This window comes from Heterodontus francisci, chromosome 17 (assembly GCF_036365525.1).
Source record: "Heterodontus francisci isolate sHetFra1 chromosome 17, sHetFra1.hap1, whole genome shotgun sequence".
In the NCBI taxonomy this organism is placed as follows: domain Eukaryota; kingdom Metazoa; phylum Chordata; class Chondrichthyes; order Heterodontiformes; family Heterodontidae; genus Heterodontus; species Heterodontus francisci.
Genome location: NC_090387.1, coordinates 85,762,529 through 85,770,030, shown reverse-complemented (window position 1 = coordinate 85,770,030; position 7,502 = coordinate 85,762,529).

Here is a 7,502-nt window from a genome sequence, read left to right as displayed (position 1 = left end):
GTAGACAAAGAAAAGCTGTTCCCATTTTCTGATGGTACAAGGACTCAGGGACACAGATTTAATGTTTTGGGAAGGAGATGCAGGGGGGAATGTGAGGAAGAACGTTTTTACACAGCGAGTGGTAATGACCTGGAAATCGCTCCCTATGAAGATGGTGAGAGCGGAGACAATCAATGATTTCACAAGGAAATTAGAGGCCACATGTGGGAAATAAACATACAGGGCCACGGGGATAGAGAGGGGGAATGGGACCGGCTGGATTGCTCAGTGGAGAGCTGGTATGGACTCGATCTTTAAAAGAGGTACCTCGGTCAGTTGGCCATTCTTCATGTATAAGTCAAGGCAGTAAGTATGAGAAGGAAGGGAAGATTGTAATGGAGCCAGGCCCTGTCCTACAGCCACCCTCAACCTCCTCACCTACTCCAGCTTTTATCAAGGAATTGTTGACTGCTGATTATTTTGGGAGTCTGGCACCAATTGTAACTCCCCTCCAGCAGAGCCCAGCAATCAATCCTGGGACTCTCTGTCCATGAGGCTCAGCTCCCCCTGGGCAGAGAATACACCAACTGAGCCATTGGAGAAGCTTGGATACAGCAGTGATTAAATGAGTAAGCATTGAGATGCCAGCTACATTGTACACTGGGACCACTTGCAATACATGGGATATAATGGGTCCACAATATGCTCTTTCAAATCATAGAATATCACAGATCAGAAACAGGCCATTCAGCCCTGAGACTCAGCCCTGAGATTTACTCTCCATAAACCAGCTGGTACAAAGCATCTAATTCAACCCCACTCTTCCATCCCCCACCCATATCCTTTCACATTCCTCTTTTTCAAGGAACCATCTAACTCCCTTCCCAAAAAGCTGATGGACTCTGCCTCAGTAGCAGGTTGTGAGAAAGAATCCCACATTGCAACCACGTTCTGTGGGAAGAAGCCTCCACTTGAACTCTCATTCTGACTATTTTCGACTTGTGCTTTTTTAATCTGTGCATCATTGGCCAGTGCAAGCAATCGATGGCTATTTATGTTAATTGGATTTGAATGTCCTCGATGATAAAGAATAGCTTTTAGTTTGGAACACAATTTATTTTGATTTTGAAAAGGCTGAGTTGAATTTGTCTTGTGTGAAGACGGGTTTTACTGGGTCGCAGATAATTTCTCTGCTTCCCGAGAAGCACAATAATCCAAAGGAAGAGGAGTGATCACCAGCCCCTGTGCCCTGAGTGAGCTGCTGAGTACTGGTACTAGGCAGGTTCCAGAATGTTCCATGGGCTGCTCCTCACACTGATTTCAATTTTAACATATTTCCCCCTCCACATTTTCTTCCCTTCCCCCTTCCCTCCTGTGAGCGTCCAGATTCTGAGTGCAAGGCTCCCCTTCCCCCACAGTTCCTCACCCAAGTGGCCATTCCCTTTGTGTTTTTCTCAGCACAGTGAGTGTTGGGGCTATTCAAACAAAGGGACATCACAAAGCCGAGCCTGATTGTAACCTCTCACTCGACTTGACCCAGGAGAGCACATTAGGGAGGGGTGGACTACATCAATCTTGGGCAGGTGCTCCTGGGGTTGACTGCAGACCTTGCTGATCTACAGCTGGCAGCGTATTGGGCTGTCCCGATCGGAGAGCCCGACAGAAGGCTCTGGGCAGTGAGGCCTTGATGAGCTGATCAGAGCCGACACCATCCAACCTCTGCTCAGAGCGGCACAGGTGAAAGGAAAATCCCAAATATTGCAAACCAGAACTCAAAACAGAACATTCCGGAAGCACACAGCTTTGTAAAGAGAAAAGACAGGCACGATTAAAATGGGCTTATTCAAACTTTTAATAATTTACACAAATCTTTCTTTACATGTTGTGAATCTGCTTAAATTAAATTTTACAATGACAACAATTCTAGACTTTAAAATATTTATTTTAACACTGGGATTTATCCTAACACTGGGATTTACTCTAAACTGGGCTTTACCCTCACACTGGGATTTACTCTCACACTGGGATTTACCCTCACACTGGGATTTACTCTAACACTGGGATTTACTCTCACACTGGGATTTACTCTCACACTGGGATTTACCCTCACACTGGGATTTACTCTCACACTGGGATTTACTCTAACACTGGGCTTTACCCTCACACTGGGATTTACCCTCACGCTGGGATTTATTCTAACACTGGGATTTACTCTCACACTGGGATTTACTCTCACACTGGGATTTACCCTCACACTGGGATTTAGTCTCACACTGGGATTTACTGTCCACACTGGGATTTACTCTAACACTGGGAGTTACTCCAACACTGGGATTTACTCTCACACTGGGATTTACCCTCACACTGGGATTTAGTCTCACACTGGGATTTACTGTCCACACTGGGATTTACTCTAACACTGGGATTTACTCCAACACTGGGATTTACTCCAACACTGGGATTTACTCCAACACTGGGATTTACTCTCACACTGGGATTTATTCTCACACTGGGATTTACTCTAACACTGGGATTTACCCTCACACTGGGATTTACTCTCACACTGGGATTTATCCTAACACTGGGATTTACTCTAACACTGGAATTTATCCTAACACTGGGATTTACCCTCACACTGGGATTTACTCTCACACTGGGATTTATCCTAACACTGGGATTTATTCTGAAACTGGGATTTATCCTAACACTGGGATTTACTCTGACACTGGGATTTACTCTGACACTGGGATTTACCCTCACACTGGGATTTACCCCCACACTGGGATTTATTCTCACACTGGGATTTATTCTCACACTGGGATTTACTCTAACACTGGGATTTACTCTCACACTGGGATTTACTCTAACACTGGGATTTACTCGCACACTGGGATTTACCCTCACACTGGGATTTACACTAGCACTGGGCTTTACCCTCACACTGGGATTTACCCTCACACTGGGATTTATTCTAACACTGGGATTTACTCTCACACTGGGATTTACTCTCACACTGGGATTTACCCTCACACTGGGATTTAGTCTCACACTGGGATTTACTGTCACACTGGGATTTACTCCAACACTGGGATTTACTCCAACACTGGGATTTACTCTCACACTGGGATTTATTCTCACACTGGGATTTACTCTAACACTGGGATTTACCCTCACACTGGGATTTACTCTCACACTGGGATTTATCCTAACACTGGGATTTACTCTAACACTGGAATTTATCCATACACTGGGATTTACTCTAACACTGGGACTTACCCTCACACTGGGATTTACTCTCACACTGGGATTTATTCTCACACTGGGATTTATTCTCACACTGGGATTTATCCTAACACTGGGATTTACCCTCACACTGGGATTTATTCTCACACTGGGATTTACCCTCACACTGGGATTTACCGTCACACTGGGATTTAATCTAACACTGGGATTTACCCTCACACTGGGATTTACTCTCACACTGATATTTACTCTAACACTGGGATTTATTCTCATACTGGGATTTACCCTCACACTTGGATGTACTCGAACACTGGGATTTACCCTCACACTGGGACTTACTCGAACACTGGGATTTATTGTCACACTGGGATTTACACTCACACTGGGATTTATTCTAAGACTGGGATTTACTCACACACTGGGATTTATCCTCACATTGGGATTTACTCTGACATTGGGACTTACCCTCACACTGGGATTTACTCTCAGACTGGGATTTACTCTCAGACTGGGATTTATTCTCACACTGGGATTTACTCTAACACTGGGATTTATTCTCACACTGGGATTTACCCTCACACTGGTATTTACTCCAACACTGGGATTTATGCTCACACTGGGATTTATCCTCACACTGGGATTTACCCTCACGCCGGGATTTAATCTAACACTGGGATTTATCCTCACACTGGGACATGCTCTCACACTGGGATTTACCCTCAAAATGGGATTTACTCTAACACTGGGATTTAGTCTCGCACGGGGATTTACTGTCACACTGGGATTTACTCTAACACTGGGATTTACTCCAACACTGGGATTTATTCTCACACTGGGATTTACTCTAACACTGGGATTTACCCTCACACTGGGATTTGCTCTCACACTGGGATTTATCCTAACACTGGGATTTACTCTAACACTGGAATTTATCCTAAAACTGGGATTTACTCTAACACTGGGACTTACCCTCACACTGGGATTTACCCTCACACTGGGATTTACCCTCACACTGGGATTTACTCTCACACTGGGATTTACTCTCACACAGGGATTTACCCTCACACTGGGATTTACTGTCCACACTGGGATTTACTCTAACACTGGGAGTTACTCCAACACTGGGATTTACTCTCACACTGGGATTTACCCTCACACTGGGATTTAGCCTCACACTGGGATTTACTGTCCACACTGGGATTTACTCTAACACTGGGATTTACTCCAACACTGGGATTTACTCCAACACTGGGATTTACTCTCACACTGGGATTTATTCTCACACTGGGATTTACTCTAACACTGGGATTTACCCTCACACTGGGATTTACTCTCACACTGGGATTTATCCTAACACTGGGATTTACTCTAACACTGGAATTTATCCTAACACTGGGATTTACCCTCACACTGGGATTTACTCTCACACTGGGATTTATCCTAACACTGGGATTTATTCTGAAACTGGGATTTATCCTAACACTGGGATTTACCCTCACACTGGGATTTACTCTGACACTGGGATTTACCCTCACACTGGGATTTACCCCCACACTGGGATTTATTCTCACACTGGGATTTATTCTCACACTGGGATTTACTCTAACACTGGGATTTACTCTCACACTGGGATTTACTCTAACACTGGGATTTACTCTCACACTGGGATTTACTCTCACACTGGGATTTACCCTCACACTGGGATTTACACTAGCACTGGGATTTACTCTCACACTGGGTTTTACCCTCACACTGGGATATACCCTCACACTGGGATTTACTCTAACACTGGGATTTACTCTCAGACTGGGATTTATTCTCACACTGGGATTTACTCTAACACTGGGATTTATTCTCACACTGGGATTTACCCTCACACTGGTATTTACTCCAACACTGGGATTTACGCTCACACTGGGAATTTTCCTCACACTGGGATTTACCCTCACGCTGGGATTTACTCCAACACTGGGATTTACTCCAACACTGGGATTTACTCTCACACTGGGATTTATTCTCACACTGGGATTTACTCTAACACTGGGATTTACCCTCACACTGGGATTTACTCTCACACTGGGATTTATCCTAACACTGGGATTTACTCTAACACTGGAATTTATCCTAACACTGGGATTTACCCTCACACTGGGATTTACTCTCACACTGGGATTTATCCTAACACTGGGATTTATTCTGAAACTGGGATTTATCCTAACACTGGGATTTACCCTCACACTGGGATTTACTCTGACACTGGGATTTACCCTCACACTGGGATTTACCCCCACACTGGGATTTATTCTCACACTGGGATTTATTCTCACACTGGGATTTACTCTAACACTGGGATTTACTCTCACACTGGGATTTACTCTAACACTGGGATTTACTCTCACACTGGGATTTACTCTCACACTGGGATTTACCCTCACACTGGGATTTACACTAGCACTGGGATTTACTCTCACACTGGGTTTTACCCTCACACTGGGAAATACCCTCACACTGGGATTTACTCTAACACTGGGATTTACTCTCAGACTGGGATTTATTCTCACACTGGGATTTACTCTAACACTGGGATTTATTCTCACACTGGGATTTACCCTCACACTGGTATTTACTCCAACACTGGGATTTACGCTCACACTGGGATTTATCCTCACACTGGGATTTACCCTCACGCTGGGATTTAATCTAACACTGGGATTTATCCTCACACTGGGACTTACTCTCACACTGGGATTTACCCTCAAAATGGGATTTACTCTTACACTGGGATTTAGTCTCACACTGGGATTTACTGTCACACTGGGATTTACTCTAACACTGGGATTTACTCCAACACTGGGATTTATTCTCACACTGGGATTTACTCTAACACTGGGATTTCCCCTCACACTGGGATTTGCTCTCACACTGGGATTTATCCTAACACTGGGATTTACTCTAACACTGGAATTTATCCTAAAACTGGGATTTACTCTAACACTGGGACTTACCCTCACACTGGGATTTACCCTCACACTGGGATTTACCCTCACACTGGGATTTATTCTAACACTGGGATTTACTCTCACACTGGGATTTACTCTCACACTGGGATTTACCCTCACACTGGGATTTACTGTCCACACTGGGATTTACTCTAACACTGGGAGTTACTCCAACACTGGGATTTACTCTCACACTGGGATTTACCCTCACACTGGGATTTAGTCTCACACTGGGATTTACTGTCCACACTGGGATTTACTCTAACACTGGGATTTACTCCAACACTGGGATTTACTCCAACACTGGGATTTACTCTCACACTGGGATTTATTCTCACACTGGGATTTACTCTAACACTGGGATTTACCCTCACACTGGGATTTACTATCACACTGCGATTTATCCTAACACTGGGATTTACTCTAACACTGGAATTTATCCTAACACTGGGATTTACTCTCACACTGGGATTTATCCTAACACTGGGATTTATTCTGAAACTGGGATTTATCCTAACACTGGGATTTACCCTCACACTGGGATTTACTCTGACACTGGGATTTACCCTCACACTGGGATTTACCCCCACACTGGGATTTATTCTCACACTGGGATTTATTCTCACACTGGGATTTACTCTAACACTGGGATTTACTCTCACACTGGGATTTACTCTAACACTGGGATTTACTCTCACACTGGGATTTACCCTCACACTGGGATTTACACTAGCACTGGGATTTACTCTCTCACTGGGATTTACTCTAACACTGGGCTTTACCCTCACGCTGGGATTTACCCTCACACTGGGATTTATTCTAACACTGGGATTTACTCTCACACTGGGATTTACTCTCACACTGGGATTTACCCTCACACTGGGATTTAGTCTCACACTGGGATTTAATGTCACACTGGGATTTACTCCAACACTGGGATTTACTCCAACACTGGGATTTACTCTCACACTGGGATTTATTCTCACACTGGGATTTACTCTAACACTGGGATTTACCCTCACACTGGGATTTACTCTCACACTGGGATTTATCCTAACACTGGGATTTACTCTAACACTGGAATTTATCCATACACTGGGATTTACTCTAACACTGGGACTTACCCTCACACTGGGATTTACTCTCACACTGGGATTTATCCTAACACTGGGATTTATTCTCACACTGGGATTTATCCTAACACTGGGATTTATCCTAACACTGGGATTTACCCTCACACTGGGATTTATTCTCACACTGGGATTTACCCTCACACTGGGA